Source organism: Schistocerca serialis, chromosome 2 (assembly GCF_023864345.2).
Source record: "Schistocerca serialis cubense isolate TAMUIC-IGC-003099 chromosome 2, iqSchSeri2.2, whole genome shotgun sequence".
NCBI lineage: Eukaryota > Metazoa > Arthropoda > Insecta > Orthoptera > Acrididae > Schistocerca > Schistocerca serialis.
Genome location: NC_064639.1, coordinates 510,010,125 through 510,034,260, shown reverse-complemented (window position 1 = coordinate 510,034,260; position 24,136 = coordinate 510,010,125). Strand labels below are relative to the sequence as shown.

At 43.0% G+C, this 24,136-nt stretch overlaps 1 non-coding gene across 1 annotated transcript; it reads right to left on the bottom strand.

Moving 5' to 3' along the window:
• Window positions 1-20,028: 20,028 nt before the first annotated feature.
• Window positions 20,029-20,110, bottom strand: Trnas-gcu (transfer RNA serine (anticodon GCU)). The gene has a single exon. It is a non-coding gene; the product is annotated as a tRNA-Ser (tRNA).
• Window positions 20,111-24,136: the final 4,026 nt, after the last annotated feature.

The window sequence follows — 24,136 nt, the reverse complement described above, 5'->3', positions numbered from 1 at the left end:
ACCGCGACCAGATTCAAGTTTTTCGACTTCTGTGACGGGGATACCATTACGGATTAGCATGGCCGTGCCTGTATGAAGTTCGTGAGCTACGTTTTCAATGGATTGGAAACCAGGAATATCAAGACTTTTGACTGCCACCTCCTGTAGTAGAATGATGTCTGCTTCAGATTCGTAAACGAATTGCCGCAGCATTGCTACTTTAAGGTCGGATTGCAGTTTGTTAATATTTATGGTTAACAGTGTATAGGCTTGAGACATGGCTACATTACGCTTAACTTAGACATTGAGGACTGCCAGTGTGTCATACGAACTACATCACAGAAAATATTGAAAAAACCATACGGAACAAAACAGAAAACAACCTATAGAGGCCATCCGTCCTAACGCAACGTCACTAAACCGTAAACAAGTATCCATTAATCGTTACTACTGTGGGGGTGGATCTCGCCGAAACTTTTGGTTTGACTGCCGTCAAGTTCTTCAGCACTATTTCGGACCCGATATTCTTCTGTTTCAAATCTGATTTCCCTGGTTGCGACTGTTGTGATTGCGATGGATTACGAGAAGTCGAAAGATTAGGCTGCGGTTTGAGTTTGCGTCGTACCGTGGGGTGAGACGCCGATAGTGTTGTCGAGTCATCGGCCTTCTGTGCTGCTGTTTCCGTCCGACCGACACTCGTGAGCTGTTGTTTGGCAACAGCTTTCTCCTGGTTGTTTCCACCTGAGGCTTGTTGTCGTAGTTTGTTGTGGAGCCGATGTTTACCCGCCACTGCCTCATGTTGATCGTGTTGAGGCGGCTGTTGTGCAACGCCGGTGACACTCAAAGTTGTTGTCAGTTGCTGTTGGTCGGTAGGATCCTCCGTTTCCACATCCGATTTGTTGGCGGCAGGTGGTACTGCAGGATCAATCTGCATACAATCGGCTTCTACTAAATCTGTGTCAGCTGAAGGTCATGGTTTTCTGATTGTGGGAGAGGTGAGAGATAATTCATCTTCTGAATGATCATCGCTTCTCTCCAGTGGCCTTTTTATATTCTGTAAATCACTGTCAGGGGGAACAGATTCGAGATTCGTCGGGGCTACGATAGGTGGAAAATCAGTGACACTGCAAGGAATGTCAGGTGAAATTTCCTTAGCAACATCATCTTCAGGTTGGACAGGTGTACCGTTTGCCACAACTTCACTGAGTGTCAATTTGCGTCGCTGCATGAGGTTAGTTTTTAAGACAAACACACGGCGGGGACAATCCTGCCGGAAAATGACTTGACTCATTACAGACATGACATGTAGGGATTTGTCCAGTATAAATAATGTGGGCCTTGTGACCTTCAACGGAGATATGTGACGGGATATTAGACTTAACTTCCATTTCAACCGACCTTATTCCATTAAAGCACTGTATTTTATAATGCGGCGACCAGCGTTCATTAATGATTTCTTTAACATCCCCATATTGAGACAGAGCAACCTTAATTTTTGCGTTTTCAAGTTCAATGGGTAAATTAAGAACTCGAACATTCTGATATGTAGTATCAGCCCTTTTGAGAGAAACCATACTCTTAGTGCCGTCCCTATGGATAAACTCGACTTGGTTGCCAAACTTATCACGAATTTTATCAACCATTAACGGATTGAAGAACTTAACAAACACACAGTAGTTGTCGGAATCAAGCTGGGTAGTATGAACAGAATCCGGATTAATGCCAATTACCTCTGTCAGCCATTCGTGCACCTCGCGAGCAGACGGTTGAACTCGGCGAGTTTCCTTTTCAAACATAAAAACCAGGGTGTTCTTCCTGATGGAGACAGCCATATTGTGCAGCACCGGTCGGATTACGGTCAAAACCGAAAATCCGTAGAACGACGAATATCCGAAGACGTAACAAATACACAAAACCGGTGCAGAACAGATCTCAATTTAAACACTGAACAGAAAGCAGTACACACGAAACAGTAAACACTAGCGTAAGCGCTGTATTCACGGAGCGGCGGCTAGTACGTCCGTACGCGACGGCAGCTAGAGCCAGAATGCGCACAGCACACGCCGGAGGTCCGCACACCAAGGCCGACAAAAGCCGACTTACGAACCACTCGGCCACCTCGTCTGCTGGAACTACAACTGTTTCTTTGGCGAGTGCTTGCGGAAAGAAGACATTTGTCGATTCGAAAACGCATTTAAAGCATTGTACTGGGCCGGTGTTAACGTCTAATGCCCAGCTGCAGTGCAACCGACCAAGCTCCCACTCGCGAATCATTTAATGACAGCATCCGTCAACGTCGATATTCGATCGGGGCAAAATCACCGGACCACTTATTTACTGCAGGAATAAGCATTGTATCGACATGCAGTGTCGTCTAATGCAAATCATAAATGTGCTGTGCATTCTTTTCTACAGCTTACTGCTACGAAACGTACATCTCGATACGCTATACTGATATTGCTTTCTAGGTTTTGACGTTCCTCCTTGCCGAAGATTGTCCTGCTGTCTGCGATGGAGCTTGGTGTTTGTGCGGCCACTAGCGACGGATGTCTGCAAAGTCAAGTCTCTCCAGTAGGCCCTGCAAATCGCTTCTGTATATGGCGTCCGACGCAAAACAAACTGGCAGATGTGTTATTATAGGATCGATACGTTAAAATGACTGCGACAGGTATACATGTAATTATAAATAAGAACTCGTCGTTCGCAAATACCAACATACTCTTCGCTGGAGCCGAAATTTGATTGGTTTATAGATCTCGAAATGATGTTTAATTCGAAGGGCATACGCTGTGGAATGTTGTGCACTTTCATCTGGTAGGCAGTTTTGTCTCGTATTTCATACACAAGCTATCTGCCTCGTACGCGCTTCGTTGTTACTGCTGAGTGGCGTTTCGCATGGAGAAGGAGTGACCGCAAACGGGTGCTTTACGTAAAATTCTTCGACGAGGATGGGATTCGAACCCACGCGTGCAGAGCACATTGGATTAGCAGTCCAACGCCTTAAACACTTTTTTTCTTTTTTTTAACGACTTTTTTTTGTCAGACGCCATAACTACTTTAATTTTTTTTTACACCTTAACCACTTTTTTTTTATTTTATCTTCCGGTACCGGGAATCGAACCCGGGCCTCCTGGGTGAGAGCCAGGTATCCTAGCCACTTTTTTTTCTTTTTCTTTTTTCTTTTTTTCTTTTATTTTTCTTATATGATTTTTTAAAGGAGAATAGAAGCTTAGCAGCATGAGGCAGGTGGAGGCAAAACGGGTAGGGGTCTGAGACATGAGGCCTGGACATGACGTCTCCCCCCAGTCCCGTTGCTGAGTTGCTTCAATATAATATTCGTGACTGAGTATGCAAGCTATGCTTTGTGTTCATCGTACTCCTGAACCGATTGATCCTTCATTTTAAACAAAAAATTTAGTTCATGTTGAGGCATTCGCAATTGAAGCTGATAGCTTGTAGTGTGTGTGGTATTTATTTATTTTATATTTTCTTTTCCTTATTCCCACTGCTTCTTGAAAACAAAAAACATGCCTCTTTGTAACAGAAAAGTAATGCATGAAGCAATGGATCCTGAACGTGTATGTTTGTTTGCTCTTGTTCTAGTTTTTTTTTTTTTTTTTAGTAATTTGTTTGTTTTATTTTCGCTTTTTTTTCTTCTAAGAGAAGAAACTTTATTGAATGCAAAAAATAAATATTATGGTAAGGCACTATTGCCATAGCCTTGTTGTCTTGTTGATAGTTATAATAGTAATAATAATAAAAAGACATATCCTCTTCCATTAGAAGAAATGAGACTTCCATGTTACTAATAAAATCGTAAAAAAAACTTATCTGTACCCTGCGATGATGGTTTTTGGTTTTTTTCTTAATTTTTTAAATTTTTTTTTGTTTTTTTCGGCTTCTGCTGTGGAATGAACAAAATAGCCTTCTGTGTTAGCAGAGTATAATTGATGGTAGTATGAAGCTGTAAAATTGTAATTTTTTCCTGTTTTTTTTAAAAAAAACAAGCGTCCATTCGGTTAAAGAAATGATTTGTGTTTATCTCAGTTGCGTGTCAACCAATGCCCAGTCACTCAAATACTATTTTTAGCTTATTGCCGTAGTTCTTCTTGTGATATTTTTATTTCAGGGCTCTATAAAAAGCAAACTTCATGTTCACGTAACACTCAATGGAATTGTCAGTTCCCAGGTGATTAATTACGTAATTCACATAGTGTCCCATTAACCAGTGGACGGAGTTGTTTTTTGCTGCGGGAAAATAGCGAGTCTGAGGCCTGAGGAATGTCACAGGGGGAAAATTTTCTACCGAAGACCTCGTAAGAAATGCAAGTTGTTCTCTAATCCAACTACAGATTTGTAGATTCCCACCGCACGTTAATCTGTGCACTAACGTATCGATCAGTTTGCATTTGAGACATAGATTCGTTTCGCTAATGCCGATTGCATGTAGCCTTTCATTAGTGCTGACGGTCCGATTCACTGTTTTATACCACGTTGATTTGACGTCGGATGCAAGACCACGCATATGAATATTTTCCCATATGGCGTCCCAATCAAAATGTGTATATTTTCTTTCTAATTTGTTTCTCCCCTCCATTTTCTTTCGATGACACGGAATATCGCGGGCCGTGATCCGTCGTGAGTTGATTATGGCACTGCCAAGATAGCTGAGTTCCACGAAATATACTCGAACGTGCTGGAGCCGGTTATTTATTTTTTGCACATTCACCGGTGGCTATAGACTTGCAGGCCTGACAACTTCAAATAATTTAGTTGTAATGCTGTCAGCGTGGTCGCTAAGGATAGTGGCGGTCCTTTTTATAAAAAGTGCAGCCGCCTTATTTCTAATGTCAACTAACCCTAAACCTCCATTCCTGAAATCTAAGGTCGCTGTTGTTGCATCTACTCGGAATATTTCACCTCTCCACAAATAACTGGCAATGGTAGACATTATCTGTTTTCCAATCATTTTGGGTAACAGGAAGGTGCGTCTTCTATTTCTTTCGTGCCTCAGTAGATGGTACAAGGAAGCATGTTCATCCTCCACGACTGTTTTAGCCTTTGATTTTATTTTCAGACCCTCCATCTGCTGTCTTTTAATGCTGAGCAATTTGGCATTGATTTGCTTGATATCTGCCAGACGGATGTTGAAAGTGTCTGCCTGCTCATATAGATTTCTCAGCATGGTGTAATAAAATTTGATGGAATTTTTCAAGTCTTTAGATCGTTGTACACTAGAATGATTGAGAACTTTTCTCAGTTTAGGCTTTGCCCTGTTGCACCACCAGTCTAGAACTGAGACATGCCTATTTGCGGAGCGGAGGCACATGGCACACGCTTCTGTCAAACTTTCTTCTAGTCCGTCTTCCTGCATCAGTGACATGTTAAGGTGCCATTGACTTCTGAAACGACGAGTAGGTTGCGCATTAAGGCTGACGGTAGCGAGCACGGCACTATGATCAGGAAAGTAGACAGGAGTCGTCTCCGCTTTAATGAAGGAGCTGACTAGACTTTGCGATATGTAGAGTCTGTCACTTCTACTTCGTGATTGAGGACCGATATATGTGGAAGCCACAAATGTGGGGTACGTTATTTCCCAAGCATCCTTAAGCTGTAAAACAGTGACGAAACGCTTCAGTTCGTTGCAGCTATTAAAATTTGGAACCTGGTCTTTTTTATTAATCACACAATTAAAATCACCGCCGATTATAAGATCCTTTGGGTTTTTCCGCAATAAATAAATGATCTCTTCTTTAAAGAACTGTGCTCTTTCCATTCTATTGGATGTGCCGGAAGGGGCATACAGATTGACAAGTGTAAAACCAAAAACTTTGATACCTATCGCCCTGCCGGAGTCCAATCACTCAGTATCTGTGACAGGGATTCCCTCCCTGACTAAAATTGCTGTCCCTACATTGGTGTCAAGCGAGACATTTAAAATTGCCAAATATCCTGGCACTGTCAGGTTAGTGAGTACAACTTCTTGTAGGAAAACAATGTCCGTCCCTGACTCGTATAGGTACTCTTTGAGCGCTGCAACTTTAGTTGCGGATGTAATCCTGTTAATATTGATAGTTGCAAGTGTATACGCCTGGGACATTTAGTTTACATAAAAATGTACATAAATGAATAAAATGCTAGTAAAATAGTAATTAAAAAAGGGATCTGCGCCGCTTCTAGAAGGGATAAAACTACTCCACTTCAACAAGCTCCTACAAGAATAATCTACAGATAAATACCTATGTGTATGAATAATACTTAGACCACTGCTTTTGGTTCCTCCGAGAAAAAAAAAGGACTAAGACAGTAGTACAATTAGAACTGAAAGCGGTTCAACAATGGATTTTTTTTTCCTTTTCTTTTTTTGTTGGTTTGAAAAATTTCATTTCGGTGTAGTATTTCCAACTTCACGGGTTTTAGTTTTACATAGGGGCTTTGCATCACTAATGTTACTTGAAGGTACATCCTTAGGTTTTTCCGTGATAATTTCATACAGGACATTCTTGGCCGTTGCGTCATCTTGTCCAGGTTGTTGTTTGCTTTGGTTACGTGAAGCTTTGAGATTAGGTTGCGGTTTGAGTCTACGTCGTTGGCCATCTTGGCTCAACGCGCTGTCCTTCACATTGTCTATCTTTACCACTGTTGAGACCGAAGCTGAATCAACAGCGTGCAGTTTACGACCTCCACTTCCTTGCTCTTCCGTCACTAACTCCAGAGCGCTGACTGAATCGGTTGGTTGGGGGTCAGTAAGTTCGTGAATTCGGGTCTGCTCCGTCACCTCATGGGGTTCGGAGTGCGGCTCGTCCGTCGCCGCGACAACCGTTACTGCTTCGCCTCCGTGGTCTGTTGGTACCTGTGCGGCAGCCGACAGCGGTTGGGTTGCCTCTGCCGCTGTCATGACGTCCATACATGTACTGTCTGTTTCCTCTAACACATCCGCATCACACTGCTTCTGTTTGCGGGTGGAGGGGGAATTACGGGAGGAGTCGCCGTCCGAGCCGTCATCAGTCGCTTCCAACGGTCGTTTCTTATTCTGAAGATCGCATTCGGGAACATAAGGGTGACTTGTTACAACTTTCAGAGGCGGGAACTCTGTGTTAGTTATGGCGGGCGTTGTAGAAGTACCTGCACCACCGTCATTATCCGAAGGAAGGTAGTTGCTACTTGGTAAGACGTCGCTGAGGGTCAGTTTTTGACGCTGTGTTAGATTATTCCGGAGGACAAAAACACGGCGTGGACAATCTTGTCTGAAATGACCTGTCTCATTACAAATATTACACGTACGCTCCTGTTCAGAATAAACAACATGTGCTTTGTGACCTGAAACAGATATATGGGACGGAATATTGGCTTTCACCTCCATTTCGACGGACCTAATGCCATTATAGCACTGTATCCTGTACAGCTTCGACCATCTTTCGTTATAGATAGATTTAACTTCCCCATATTTAGATAGAGCGTCTCTGATCAACTGATTGTCAACTTCAATAGGAACATTCAAAATCCTCACATTGGTGTACATGATATCAGCTTTTCGTACAGAAGCATTACTTTTTGAACCGTCTCGATGAACAAATTCAACAGAATTACCCCATTTTGCAAGTAACTTATCGACAGTCACGGAGTTCAGAAATTTAACATAAACACAGTATTTTTCAGCATCTAACTGCGTGGTATGAACAGAGTCAGAATTGATGCAGATTACCTCTGTGAGCCAATCATGGATCTCCAGTGCAGTGGGTTGGACCGGCCGGGTTTCCTTCTCGAACGAGAAGACTAACGTATTCTTCCTGACGGTGTCAGACATAGCCTTCTGTTCCGACGAAATTCCGGTAAAAACCGAAATCGCGACGAAGAACGAAACGGAGAACGGACGATAACACTTCAAAAACACTTATCAGGACCACCACACACAATTATACTACGAAAATGCACAGACAGCTGTACGTTAACACAAAGCACCGGCGATAGCGCTAACGTATGAGGAGCAAGCAACAAGCACGTACGACCGCGGCGACGGCTAAAGCCAGAATGCCACTCCGCCACCTCGTCTGCTGGAACTACAACTGTCTTTGGCGAGTGCTTGCGGAAAGAACACATTTGTCGATTCGAAAACGCATTGTACTGGGCCGGTGTTAGCGTCTAATAACCAGCTGCAGTGCAACCGACCAAGCTCCCACTTGTGAATCTTTTAATGACGGCATCCGTCCACGTCGATAACCGATCGGAATGCTACAGTTGGGGGTACTATAGGCTCGATACGTTAAAATGACTGCGAGAAGTAAGCACTTAAATATGAATGAGAACGCACCGTTCCCAAACACCACCATGGTGCCAAACGTCGATTCGTTTATAGATCTTGAGATGATGTTTGATTCGAAAGACGTACGCTATCGAATGTTGTGTCCTTCCAATTGGTAGGCGGTTTAGTTTCGTATTTCTTACAGATGTTATCTGCCACCTACACGTTCCATTGCTACTACTGAGTGGCGTTTCGCATGTAGAAGGCGTGATCCGAAATGGGTGCTTTACGTAAAATTCTTTGACGAGGATGGGATTCGAAACCACGCGGGCAGAGCACATTGGATTAGCAGTCCAACGCCTTAACCACTTTTTTTTTCAATCCCCGGTTTAGGAAACCGATGCCTTATCCATTTTTTTTAACTACCAAAGTACTAAAATTTCCGCCCGGACAGGGACTTGAACCTTGGACCCTTTTTTTTTTTTTAATACGCCTTAACCACTTTTTTTTTTTTTGCTCTACGACTTTTTTTTCCAGACGCCTTAACCGCTTTTTTTTCTTCCTTAACCACTCTTTTTTTGTTTTTTTTTTGTCAGACGCGTTAACTTTATTTAATTTTTTTCTGTTGGTTTTGTTATTTTCGTGTAGTGGCCGTAGTCACTTCTCAATGATCAATAATAGTTTACTGAGTCACTGTTTGCCTCTTACGTCCTTATAGTTTCTATCGTGTTGTGGTTCGTTGTTATCCTATGCCTGTTTTCTCGCAGACTATATTCAACATGTTGCCGTAGAGGTTTTTATGGTTACTGAATTTTTTGGATTCCCAGTAAGCTGATTCCATGTAGACCATGAAATCAATTGAATTGTCAGATCCATTTCTACCAATTACGTAATGTGTGTAGTGACCCATGAGCCACATGACAGTGTTATTTTTCCGTTCTGGGAAAAATATATCTTCAGGCTGTAACAGCATTTGTGGCGTATAACTGCGACCATCACTTCTGGTGAGGAGTGCTATCTTTCTTCTGATCCATGTCCAATTGTGAACTAGTCCACTTCACGTGAATCTGTGTTGAAGTGTGTCCACTAATCCACACTTAGTGCAGTGATGTGTATCACTGAGTCCTATTCGATAAAGTTTTTCATTGGTTGGTACAGTGTCGCTGACTACCTTGTACCAAGTGGAAGCCACGTCTGTTGAATGGATTTTGAGGCTAATATTTTTCCATACAGTACGCCATATGACGTTCGGATATTTGATTTCTATGGTATTTTGTGTATCCGATTTGTGCCATGTATTTAGAATCTCTCTTGTAGGTATATGTGACTTGTACACCGTGCCTGCCTCTAAGTAGCTGACCTCAATATAAAATTCCTTGACATGCGTTAGTTTGTTGTTTAGTCGGCCACATTCACCGGGGGTTGCAGGGAACCTGGCTGGACAATTGTGAAGAGTCTGGAGGTAATGTTATTTCTGTCCTTATTAATCATAAACAGGGTTCTTTTGACGTAAAGTGCAGATGCTTTTTTTAACCAAATTAGTTAGCCCTAAACCGCCCACCAGTCTTGCTTTGGTCACACTGTCGGTCGAGTCTAACTTTAAAGATGTTGCCTTTCCACAAGTAACTATGGGCAAGTCGCATTACCTTTTTCACCTGTAATTTCGGTGCTGGGAATATTTGTGCTACAAAACAGGCTTTAGAAAAATGTAGGTGTTAATTAATTGAACTTTCTGCAATAAATTCGCGGATCGCCAACAAAGTTCGTTGAACGCACCCTGTATTTTGTTCGCCGTGTCCCGCCAGTTTACTGCAGCCATCTTCATAGGACAATTGTTTATAGTAATACCTAGTGTTTTGTGGGAATCAACTACTGTAGCCCATTGGCTGCGTACCCTGTCAAATCCTCTTAGGTTTAAGATTTTACTCTTACGTATGTTCACCTTTGCACCAGAGGCGCGACTATATTGACGTGTCGTCTCTTCCAGAATTGTAATTTCACCTCCGTGTCGAAGCACGACGCCCACGTCATCAGCATATGCTTTTGCTGTAAGCGGGACCCCGGATATTGTGACGCCAATTAAGTTGTCTCTGAGTTGCCGTAGCAAAGGCTCAAGTGCAAGAACATACAAAAGCATTGATAATGGGCTCCCTTGTGGAACGCCCCTCTGTATATGAATAGTTTTCGTCGGCTGCCCGTTTACGTAAGCCTTTGCAGTTAAGACGGTCATCATCTGATGGATTACACTAACTGCTCGATCGTCAAAAGCCAGGTGTTTAAATATGAGATCCACGTACCGGTGGCTGACATGGTCAAATGCCTTGCAGAAATCGATGAAGTATAGCGCAAACCTGATGTCGGTGACTGCGACGATAGAAACAAGGTCTCTGTATTCGGAGATGACTGACATGATTATCCTGCCCGGGAAGCAGGCTTGATGGCCTTTTATTACTGTTCTGAGAAGTGGTGTGAGTCTCTCCTTAAGTGCTCGGGCAATGGTCTTGTAATCATAGTTCATCAACATTAATGGGCGAAAATTATCGATTTTCTTTTGTCCTGTACTTTTCGGAATCAAGACCAGTTTTCCTTCCTTAAGTTCAGTTGGTAAGTCTCCTCCATGTAAGGTTTCGTTTATTACATCCGTGAATGTTGACCCAATTATATGCCAAAACTTTTGATAAAATTCTTTTGGTAATCCATCTGGACCCGCCGATTTGTTGGAAGGTGACGTCATTACGAGATTAAATATTTCGTCCTCTGCAAATGCAGCAATCAGACAGTTGTTTTCTTCATTAGTGATCCGTTCCGTTAATAAGTGCAACATTTCAGTACTTGTAGTCTCGTCAGTCTGGTCTTTAGTGTAGAGGTGAGCGAAATGTTGTTGGATTGCGCGCACTATGTCATTTTGGTCTGTAATTACAGTCCCGTCTTCGAGTTTGAGGTCTTCAATAAAACTGCGTCGCCTATTAAGTTGGTGTCTGATCAGGTGAAACATTGAGGTAGTTTCTTCTTGTAGTACAGACTTTGCCTTTGATTTAAGCTTTAATACCTCTAACTGCTGTCGTGTGATGCTTAGAAGCTTCGCTTTTATTTTTCGAATTTGCTGTAGAGTAGTAACTACGTTTCGTTTGTCATGTAGTTCTCGCAATACCGTATAGTAAAATTCGATTGTCTTTTTGCCATCTCTAGTTTTTTGAAAACTGTATGATTTTAAGGTTTGCCTAAGTTTAGGTTTGGCAAACTTGACCCACCATTCGATTTTAGATCCGTATGTATGCACTGATTTCAAACATGCCGTCCATGTGGCTTTGACCCACTCTTCTAGTTCGTCATCATTGAGATGGGCAATGTTAAGCATCCACTGATTGCGGTAAAATTTTGTAGGTTGCTTTGCTAAATTGATAGTCACAGAAAACCCACAGTGATCCGAGCAGTATGTCGGGATTACTTCCACGTCCAACACGTTATGACTTAGATTCTTCGACACATACTGCCAATCTATCCGACTGCATGATGTCGAAGTGAAATGCGTGAATTTGACTAGCGTAGGGAATTTGACTTCCCATGCATCTTTGTACTTCATGTTTTTGATTAAGTCATGCAGCTCCTTGGAGTAGTTAAAATGCGGTACCTGATCTTTCCTATTAACTACACAATTGAAGTCGCCACCAATTATTACAGACGCAGGATTTTTCCTCAGCAAGTAGATTATGTCTTCCATGAAGAATTGAGCTCTTGCAGCTCTGTTGGTGGTACCGGACGGTGCATAAACATTTACAACAGTGACATCAAATATTTGACAACTTAGGCCTCTTCCTGTAACTAGTTTATCCAACAACATTACCGGTATACCTTCACGAGTTAAAATTGCGGTTCCTGTATTTGCGTCCAGTAGGACATTATAAAATATTTGAAAACCGGGCACGGTGAAATCAGTGAATAACACTTCTTGCAACAAAGCAAAATCCGCCTTTGTTTCATAGATAAATTGTTTTAACACAACTTTTTTCAAATCTGACGTTATCCTGTTAACGTTAATAGTTAATATTTTATAAGCTTGACTCATCCGAGAAGGTTAATGGTCATGTATGGGCGTCAAAGTAGAGTGAGTACAAAATCCGAGATTTACACTTCGCCCAATGTGTACAATGTATTTTAGAGGAAGAAGATCCAGTCGGAAATCCGCTGCTATTTCACTACTGTTTGTGAAGCTGCGGAGGCTGTATGTCTATCTTTGCGAGTGTCTTGATCTACACTGACTGACACTTCAGGATTTCCAACTCCTTTACTGTCAGGTGATTTTTGCCGTTGTGTGCTCCCGTTGCGATTCGCCTGCGCCCTGCCGACGTTGACGTTTGGCTGCGGCTTCAGGCGGCGCCGCTGTGTCTCTTGCGCGGTTCCGGCTGTATTTGGAATGCCTGTCCCTTGTGCAGGTCCCTCTTGTTTTTGGGCAGCACTGTGGGGGTCATTTAAGTCGTGAACGTGATCACTACTACCGACTTGATCAACAAGTTGCACCTTAGCGCCTTGTTCTACCGTAGGCGAGGAAGTGCCTTCAGTATGTTGAGCACATTCCTGATTCGTATTTTCGGGTCCCTCTGGAATTGATGCCTGCATGGCTCCCTCGACCGGTTCCATTTCAGCGACTGCATCATTAGCTGATAATGGAACATTGGCGTTAGGGTGGCCTGATGATTCCGCCTCCATTGCAATGGCTGATTCTAGTGCTGGTTCATTACTGGCTTTTTGCTTTTGCACAGAGTGGGTGTGACCGGAACCATCCTCATCTGAAGAAATATCGGCTGAGTCCCGAGGGCGCTTATTGCCGGAGGCACTACGGTCACTAGCAGCAGGGGCAGATTGCTCCTCTACAATAGGCATTATCATTGCACTGTCATTCACTAAAGTGGGATCTTGCACGGTATCGGAATTCAGAGAGACAACGGGCTGTTCTACATTACTTCGCATCAGGACATCACTAAATGTAAGCCGCTGTCGCTGTTGCAAATTGTTTGTTAAAACAAACATGCGACGGGACAATCCTGCCTCAGGTGAACACTCTCGTCACAAATATGGAACGTGGGAAATTGTCCGGTATAGGTAACTAGCCCCTTGTATCCACTCACCATTATGTGCGACGGGATATTAACCTTTACTTCCATTTCAACGGATCGCACCCCGCTATAACACTGCAGCTTATGTTCCCTGGACCACATTTCATTTCTAACAGACCTGACGTCACCGTACTTCGACAAAACCTCCTTCAGGTAGCAATTTTCAACTTCAGGTGGGAGATTGAAAACAAGGACATTTTTCAACTCTATATCAGCATTTGAAAGCGTAACGATACTCACAGTTCCGTTCCGATGGCTAAATTCAATGAGTCCCCCGAATTTCAGCAGCAGTCGCTCCATAATAACAGGATTGTGCAGCTTGACGAAGAAACAGTATTGTTCCAAATCGTAATAGGCAGTGTGGACCTGTTATGTAGTTATCCCGAAGACGTAGACAATCCACTCGTGGATCTCTAGTGAGCTTGGTTGCAGAGCACGGGTTGACTTATCAAATTCAAATTTCAGGGTATTCTTCCTGGGACACTGACGAGACATATCGCTAATTAACCCTTAACGGGCTAACAGCATCGGAAGTTGACACGAAAGACACGACAACACGCAGGCACAGAACACTAATACGATACGCGACGGACACAAACACCACTTGTAAACAATCGCTAGCTTGGCGGAGCGGACGTTACCTCCTCACTCTAGCGCGTCTCAAGCGCAACTAAATGTTGTGTCCTTCCAATTGGTAGGCGGTTTAGTTTCGTATTTCTCACAGATGAAATCTGCCACCTACACGTTCCATTGCTACTACTGAGTGGCGTTTCGCATGTAGAAGGCGTGATCCGAAATGGGTGTTTTACGTAAAATTCTTCGACGAGGATGGGATTCGAACCCACGCGTGCAGAGCACATTGGATTAGCAGTCCAACGCCTTAACCACTTTTTTTTTATTTTTATTTTTTTATTTTTTTTGGCCATGTGTTAGATGCTGCTCGAGATAGCTCCGCTCCTTGCAGGAAGGTTTATAAAATGAATGCCTTCTGTGAGGTTCGAACTCACGACCCCTGGTTTACGAGACCAGTGCTCTACCACTTTTTTTTCTGCTAGCTTCTTCGCTTTACTTTATGAAATTTAGTAAACCAAAATGTGTTTTCCTGCAAACATGGTAAAATGAAATTGTTGGATTGGACGTACAAGTCTTCTTGTACATTTTCCTTAATACCTGGGCCACCGCATGCGTGGTCCCTTTTGTAACTGAAGAAATGCCTCCTAAAGAAAAAGAAAGAAAAGTAAATAGTATATATATGTAAATGCTTAAAGATCGGCGAGTTTCAAATCCAGTAGGGGCGAGCATGCTTCCGCCTGATGGGACACTTGGAAGTGAAGCTTTTTTAGGGTTCTGTTGAGGCCTTCTCGGCTACCGTAGCGGCCTCGGGGCCCTCGAAGTCCCCACCGTACTTCGCCCTCAACAGCTATCCCCTACTTCAGCACTCTTCCAAGTGTGGCGCTGAACTGTATTCAGTTAGCCCACTCCATGTCTCTCGAAGAGAATGTTCAACATATTGCCGAAATTCTTTTTGTGATCCTTGGTACGACACTGTCTGTAATATTGTCCCCGTAGAAATTCCGTATATTCCAGAATATTGTCATGTCCTTGTTTATTTACAACGTAGTAGATAAAATTTCCCAGGAGCCATAATACGACATTGTTTTTTTGTGGAGGAAAGAGAATCTCATCCGGGAAAAATATAGCATCCAATGTAATTTCTCGACCATCAGTCCGCTTAATGAAACAAATCTGCTTCCGAAGGTCGTTCCATATGTCTCTATATCCTTTACAAAGGAACCGATGGAATAAGGTGTCAAGTTCAGAACATTGTAGACATTTATTTGTTTCACAAAGTCCGATGGAATATAATTTCTCATTGGTACTAACGATATCATTTACTACCCGATACCATGCCACTTGGACGTCTGTAGGAAGGAATTTATTATGGAGATTGCTCCAAATGTGTTTCCAGTTGCGATGTGGAAACTTTGTCTCCTGCTTATGGTGGGTAGATTTTGATCTTAAACGATCGACCATGTAGCGGCAGTTCCGCTTATGTATGTCGTGTAAAACAGATTCCATGTAGCTGATCTCCAAATAGTAAAATCTAATAAGTTTCAATTTATAATCGATCGTGCTGATATTGATAGGTGGCTTCAGACTGGCAGGTCTAAAAAATTTGAACAATTGTGATGTTACGCCGGTCGGGTGGTCCTCAATGAGGTGCAGGGACCGCTTTATAAACAAGGCAGTAGTTTTCGCCTATATATCCGTTAGATCAAGTCCTCCTTCGTCCGGTTTTAAGGTAATCATTGCAGCAGCGACTCTAAAAATTTCTCCTTGCCAAATGTAGCGACAGACTGTCGACATAATAGCTTTTGCTATTCCTTTAGGGATGGGTAAAATTTGCCCCACATAAATGGCCTTAGAGAGAACGCAAAGATTTACAAGTTTAGTTTTTTGCTTTATATTGAGCTCTCTCATATGATGTAACAGGAGAGCACCTCGAATCCTGTCCAACATTTTTTTCCAGTTGGAAGAAATCGTTCGAAGGGGACAACTGTAAAAGGTGACACCCAGGGCTGTATGACGGTCGACACATTTCGCCCAAGCAATCGGAGCTTCCGTGAGACCGTTAAGAGGTAAAAACGCTCTCTTCGCCTCATTTACTACTGCACCCGTTGCGTTGCAGTGAAGCCGCAAATTTTCTGTTAAACGCAGTATGTCTTTATTGCTTCTTATTAACACACCAACGTCGTCAGCGTAAGCATTGGTAACTTTCTTCGTACCTGATACGGCGATGCCATCTAAAGCAGCAGTTAAACGTTTCAAAAGAGGTTCCAGTGCAACAATATACAGCATCATGGATAATGGACTCCCTTGTGGGACTCCGTTTCTGATCAAAATATCCTTAGTATAGTGTCCATTCAGGCAGATCTTGGTGTTGATACCTGTTAAAATGTTAGCTAAAATTTTCACATTCGGAGCAGTTAATCCCATACACTTCAAGGTTTGAAAAAGGTATCTGTGGTTGACCCTATCAAACGCCTTGGCGAAGTCTATAAAAGCAAGACCGCCTGGTTCAGTTGTGTTGGAAAAGATGGCGACTATGTCCCTATATTCACTGACAGTCTTGAAAATGCTGTGTCCAGGAAGACAGGTCTGATAACACCCTTAGCCTTGTCGAAGACCGGTCGTAATCTCTCTTTGAAAACCCGCGCTATTATTTTGTAATCAGAATTCAGTAAGGTTATAGGTCTCATTTTACCGATTCCTTGATTTCTGTGGTCCTACCTTTCGGAAGAAGCACAGTGATACACTTTTTAAATTCCGGCGGGACGGCCTCTCCATGCAAGACTTCATTTACAATTGCAGTGAAAGTGTTACCAATTACATGCCAGTAAGTTCTATAAAACTCTAAAGGCAATCCGTCAGGGCCAGGTGATTTCTTAGAAGGTGACGACTTCAGTAAGTCGAAAACGTCGTCTTCGGTTATTGCTGTTCTAAAAACGAGGTTATCCTCTTCCGTTAATGTGTTCGCAATGCTAGATGTGGGTAAGAAGTCTCTCACTACCGGTTCGTCAATCGGCCGTTCACCATAAAGGGTATCATAAAATCGAAAAACCTCATTCATAATGTCTTTGTGATCTGTCAGGACGCTCGTGTCCTCAGCTCGGAGGTACTCAATAAAATTCCTTCTCCTTTGTTGTTCATGGTGGATTAGATGATATATTGAGGCAGTTTCCTCTTCGACAACAGTCGGTGTGTGTGATTTGATTTTTAAACCCTCTAACTGTGACCTCCTGAGAGCTAGGAGCTTTGCTTTGGTTCTGTTAATTTGTAGGAAAATGTCTTGAGTCATCGGCTGCTCATAGAGGTCGAGTAAGCAAGCATAGTGGAATTCAATTGTATTTCGGACCCATCTCGCTCGATCTTTACTGTACTCTATCAGAGTAGCTCGTAATTTTTTCTTGGCAACAGAGGTCCACCACTCTATATTAGTTCTATATTTATAACGCTGCCTCAGACAGGCCTGCCAAGTCACCGCTATGAGATCCGCGAGAGAGTTCTCTACCAACATGGTGATGTTTAATTACCACAGAGGCCTACCCCAGTACGCCTTCTGTTTCATTAATTTCACACTGCATCGTACGCCTAGGTGGTCGGAGAAAGTAATGGGTACGACTTCAATTGCAGCGACTTTCTCTTCTAAGTTCGAGGAAACATAGATCCTATCAATTCGGCTTTGCGACCGACTACTGACATAGGTAAAGCGGACCGCAGTGGAATATTTTATTTCCCACGCGTCTTTCCATTTCATGTGGTGGACTAGACAATCAAGTTCGCCGGATTTATTAAAATTAGGACGTTGGTCCTTTTCCTTTAAAACGCAGTTCCAATCGCCGCCGATGAGAACCTCCCTTGGGTTGTCTTTAAGTAAAGTTAAAATGTCACTTTTAAAAAACCTAGCCCTCTCAGATCTAGCATTATTTCCCGATGGAGCATAGATATTGATAAAAGTTGTATTAAAAATTGTACATCTAATGCCCCTCCCTGAATCTAACAAACATACATCTTTCAGTTCAATCTCTTCCCTGACAAGGATCGCTGTCCCACAATGACACTCAGGAGCTACATTTAAAACTTGTTTATACCCAGCTACATACAGATCCAAAACTTGAACTTCTTGTAAGAATGCAATATCAGTGTCGGACTGATATAAAAAGTCTCTAAGAGCAGCCACTTTAAGTTCATTCTGTATTTTATTGATGTTTAATGTAGTCACGTGATACGTTTGTTGCATCCTGATATATGATTTATTCGAGCTGAAGTTGTACTAAGGATGAATAAATACTCCCGCCCTGTCCGTATCCCTAGTGCTAAAGGCACATTACATTCGGTAAGCCCACTCTGTTAATAAAAGTTGTCTTCGTCTTTTAGGGAATTTTTTTCCATATCTTCATCAGTACATTTTTCTCCTTCTTCTGCCCAGTCCAGCCTGGTCCCTAAAGTACTTCGATCGAGCGCGGGTGCGTCTACGACATCTGCAGTTGTAGTGTTGATCTCATTTGAGGATGGTTGGCGTCCGTTTTCAGACTGCATAAGGCTGCCGTGTTCTGCAGGGCCCTCGTTGGCACTTGCCGCAGGAGAACCTTCCAACACCTTGTCTTTCCCCTGTATGGACCGGAGCTTGTCTCGTAAAGCAGGAGCCAAACTCTCGGCAGCTTCATGAGCCAATCTCCGCTTCTTGGAGTTTCTTTTTCTCCTTGGGGAGCGCACAGGAGACGAGTCTGGAGATTTTCCCGCTGAGGTTGTGGGGGAATCCTCTGACGACTTCTGTCCCTTCTGTTCATCTAAATTTCTGTTGTCAGTGTCGTTTGTAGGCCCTATGGTGGGTGCAGTCACCAGCTCATTGCTAACTTTAGGTGGTTCGCCAGTATCTGATTCCTGCACACAGTGGTGGCCGTTCGCATTTGCTGTTCCCACGTCTCCTCCATTCGACGTTTCCCCCGTTGGCCCGTCAGTTACTTCCGTATGTAGGACTGGTGGACCTGCAGTATCCTTTTCTGACTGATCTGAAGCCGTCGGACCCCCGTGTTGGAAAGTCGAAGAATGCCGTGCAAAGTCAATTCCTGCGGTGTGCAGTACCTCCTGCTGCACACCTGACAGACGTTCAGTCGTAATGGAGATCTCACGTGTTTCATCAAGTGATTGCCGCTCGTCTGTTTCCCGAACAGCTTCACCGAGACTCGGTACTAAGTCATTCTCGGGTACCGCGTGTGCAGAGGGAGCTTCCCCATGCCCTGCGGGGGCCGGTACTGCGGGGTCGCGAGTGTATGCAGCGGCCGCGTAGGTTAACTTGACACTAACCGCCGGGCCTGAAACTGCAGTGTCCGCAGCCGGGAGCTGTGGAACACGCCGCTTAGTGCACTTATTCCTAATGTGCTCAGTCGAATTACATAGAGCGCAAGTTCGGGGTTGTCCGTCATACATAACGACACTCGATAGCCACACACAGTTATATATGAAGGTATATGCCTCTGAAGCTCAATCTTAATTTGACGAACGCCATTCAAGACTGGAAACATATAGGACTCTGACCATTTCTCTGCAATGTTCGAAATAATCCTACCATATGGCCTAAGAACTTTATTTATCTCTTCGACCGGAATCTCGAAGGGCAACTCAAAAACTCTAATAGTTCGGATGCCGAGTCCAGCATGAGAAACGATAAAATCACTGACAGACCCATCGGAATGATTAAACTTGATGACACCACCACATTTATCTACTATAGAAGAACATAAGTCAGGACTTTGCAATTTAACAAAGGCAGCATTTGAAACAAAGGATAAATGAACGCCAACAACATCATCAACAGAAATCTGAACTTTTTCCATAAACCACTGCTTAATCTCAAACGCTTTCGGTCTGACAAAGTTTCTGTCAAATGCAAATTTGATCGTATTTTTCCTCAAAACATTAACCGTATTCATACTGTCTTCAAATAAATTCTACACAAGTCGCAAGAACGAAAGAAGCGATACCAAACAGACCTTGTACCAGCGACACAGCCGTTGTTTACACCATAGCGCCAGCGCTGCCGCAACACGTCCGTCCCGCACCGTGGCTGCGACTCGAATGCTTCGCATGTAAAAGGCGTGATCCGAAATGGGTGCTTTACGTAAAATTCTTCGACGAGGATGGGATTCGAACCCACGCGTGCAGAGCACATTGGATTAGCAGTCCAACGCCTTAACCACTCGGCCACCTCGTCTGATGCACCGGAAACTGCGTCCCTCGCTAGTCCTTACGGATAGAAGTCGTTTGTCGATTCGAAATCGCATCGTACTGTGGCTGGTGTAAACGCTGTAACGCCCTGCTGCAGTGCAGCTGACCAAGCTCCCACTCGTGAATCATTTAATGATGGCATCCGTCCACGTCGGTATCCGATCGGAGGAGGGTAGTCGGCCCACTTACTTACTGCAGAAATAAGCACCGAATCGTCGTGTAGCGTTGTCTAATGCAAATGAGAAATGTTCTGTGCATTCAGTATAACAACTACTGAACGACGCGATTATCTCGATTCGCAATATTTATTTGTCATCTTCGATAACCTCATCGCTAATGTTGCTTACAAGTTTCTTTCGAAGAACAAACCACGTTCTTCGTAGCCGAATTGTGACAGTTGGGGGTTTTATAGGCTGGATACGTTAAAATGACTGCGAGAAGTAAGCACTTAAATATGAATGAGAACGCACCGTTCCCAAACACCACCATGGTGCCAACCTTCGATTCGTTTATAGACCTTGAGATGATGTTTGATTCGAAAGACGTACGCTATCGAATGTTGTGTCCTTCCAATTGGTAGGCGGTTTAGTTTCGTATTTCTTACAGATGTTATCTGCCACCTACACGTTCCATTGCTACTACTGAGTGGCGTTTCGCATGTAGAAGGCGTGATCCGAAATGGGTGCTTTATGTAAAATTCTTCGACGAGGATGGGATTAGAACCCACGCGTGCAGAGCACATTGGATTAGCAGTCCAACGCCTTAACCCTTTTTTTATCTTCCTTAACCACTTTTTTTTCGCCTTAACCACTTTTTTTTTTTCTTTTCGGAAGCATATCAGTAGGCGCATGACGGGGACAAAGAGGGCAGGGGTCAAAGAACTTGAGGCCTGGCCACGATGCCCCCGCCATTACTCCCACCGAATGGCTCCTTCAGTACATTTTACATGTTATAGAAAAGCGGTTGTAGTCGTGTGTGGTCTTTGCCTGCTCTTTTTATTATGGTGCTGAGCACTGGTTGTACGACATCTGGGTGGAGATCTCATTGGATGGCTGTCATTCGAGTTATCATTCAACAGTCGTTCGAGTAGGAAACATGTTATTTTACTGCAATATACATCGAGCATTTTTGTGACACATCTTGGGGGGACCGACATAACAGAAATGGATAAAAGAAGAGGCATTTCCTTCATCTTGAACGTAGATCTCATACTTCATTCCTTCAGTACCCCTAAAATAGCAACTTTAGTGTTAGACTGTGCTTTTTAACCAACACCTATTCTTTCGAATAAAATGATCAACATGTTTCCATACATTTTCCTGTGGTCTGCATAGTGCTTAACTTTACTGTACTCCATTTTCATAAAAAGCTTGAATTCCGTTTCATCGTCACCACCTATTTTATTGATAATGTAATGGACAAACTGTCCCATTAACCGGTGTATTGCATTATTTTTGGTTTTGGGGTAATACTTAATTTCAGGTCTGAAAAGCATCATAGGAGTAATAGAATTGGGTGACGTTCGTTGCAGTAGTGCAAGACTTTTCCTGAGCCAAATCCAATTGTTGAAATTTCCACTACACGTGAATCTATGAATCACGGTGTCAACCAATTTACATGTCTGACATAAGGGGGTTTCAGCTTTTCCAATTTTATAAAGCCGTTCGTTGGTGCTGACAATATCATTGACGGCTTTGTACCATGCCGTTACCACATGTGAATTGAGCCCGTTAAAACTAATATTCTCCCAAATTGCATCCCAGTTGTAATTCATATATTTCGTGGCAATTTTATTTTGGCCTTCGTATTGTTGTCTTTCTCTCATGATATCTCGGGCTGTAGTGTTCAGTGAAGTTCTGAGTTTCTCGTTAACATAGCTCAATTCTGTGTACAAGATCCTAACGTATCGCAGTCGGGGGTTAATCTTTTGTACGTCTGTCGGTGGCTGAAGACTTTCTGGTTGGACACATTGAAACAATTGTGTAGTAATACTGCTTGGGTTGGCGTGAAATATGTTTAAAGACCGTTTTATTAAAAGCGCAGAAGCTTTATTTCGTATGTCCACCAGTCCGAGGCCTCCATTTCTAGGATGTAAGGTCGCAGTTTTTAGGTTAACCCTGTAGATTTCCCCCTTCCATAAAAAATTTGCAACTCTCGACATTATTTTCTGAGCTATCAACTTCGGCAAGGGAAAAACTTGTGCCATATAGAATGCCTTTGAGAGTATGCATAAGTTAATGAACTTGACCCTCTGAACCTGGTTCATAAGTCGTTGTGAGTTCTCAATGAGTCCCCCTTGAATCTTTGTTGAAACCTCTTTCCAGTTGAGGGTTGTCATCCTCATGGGACATGCCGTCAGGATTGTACCCAGGGTTTTATGGGTGGTAACTGACTTCGCCCAATCGATGTGTATCCGTTCAAGACCCCGCATGCCCAAGATTGTACTTTTAGTTTCGTTCTTTGTCGCACCCGATGCGCGGCAGTAGTTTTGAAGAATGGCCCCTAGTCGAATTACATCATCTTACCCTCTTATGACGACACCAACATCGTCAGCATAGGCTCTCACTACAGTTTTCCTGCCAGTTATAGTTATGCCCTTTAACCTTTCATGAACACTCCGTAAAAACGGCTCTAACGACACAACAAACAAAAACATAGATAAAAGACTTCCCTGTGGGATGCCGCGGTTTATTTGAATTTGCCGCCACAGCTGACAGTTGACGGCTAATTTAGCGTGCAGACCAGTAGCAATGTTTTTTATAACATTAACAGTTTTGTGGACGAATCCCATTTTTGTCAGTACCTCAAACAGGAAACGGTGATTCACCGAGTCGAAAGTCTTATTAAAATCTATAAAGAGTAGAGCACATTTGATATTGGAAACTGATGCTAAGGCGATGATGTCTCTATATTCAGAAATTGTATTAAAAATACTTCTATTTGCTGCACATGACTGATGTTGACTAATTAATTTGTCGGTCAGAGGGGAAAGTCTCTTTTTTAAAATCCGGCATACTATTTTGTAGTCAGAGTTTAAAAGTGAAATAGGGCGGTAATTGTTTAAACTTTTCGTCCCTTTGTTTTTCGGTATAAGTACAATTTTGCTATCTTTAAAATCTTCAGATACTGTCTGCTCGTTAAAAATCTCATTGACAATGCATGTAAAAGTGTCACCAATTAAAAACCAGAATTTTAAGTAAAATTCTACAGGCAGTCCGTCGGGTCCAGCAGATTTATTTAACGGGGACTTGGTTATTATTTCACGAACCTCTTCGTTACTGACTTCAGAAAGGATTTCGTCGTTTTCAGAACTCGTCAATTGTGGGTATAAAACACTGAGAACCTCTCGCAGAGACCCCTCGTGAGGTGGGCTGGAAGAATATAATGCATGGTAGTATTGGTATACTGCATTGAGAATCTCCTTCTGAGACGTTAGTGTTGTCCCATTGGATGTTTTAATTTCACTAATGACAGTTCGTCGCCCATTCTTTGCATGCCGAAGCGGTTGATATAAGGATGTTGTTTCATCCTCTACCACCGACTTCGCCTTGGACTTCAGTTTTAAGCCTTCCATCTGTTGTATTTTAAAGGCGAGTAATTTCGCTTTGGTGTGTTTGATGTCGTGTAATCTAATGGTTGACACGTTTGCCTGTTCATAGAGGTCCCGCAACAACCTGTAATAAAATTCCATACTGTTTTTTAACTCCCACGCTCTTTCTCTGCTGTATCTGATACACACGTTTCTCAGTCTCGGTTTTGCAACCTTAATCCACCAATCTAATACTGTGGGGTGCCTGTCGATCGATCGCAGACATAAGGTCCACGCTTCTGATACTGCGTCTGCCAAATCTTGCTCTTTTAAGAGAGAGACATTTAGATGCCACTGGTTCCTAAAAATCTGAATCGGCTGTGGAGCTAAATTAATGCACGCCTTCATACTGCAGTGGTCACTAAAATATACAGGTACGATTTCTGAATTAAGTTGACATCTTTCCAAGTCTTGGGAAACATA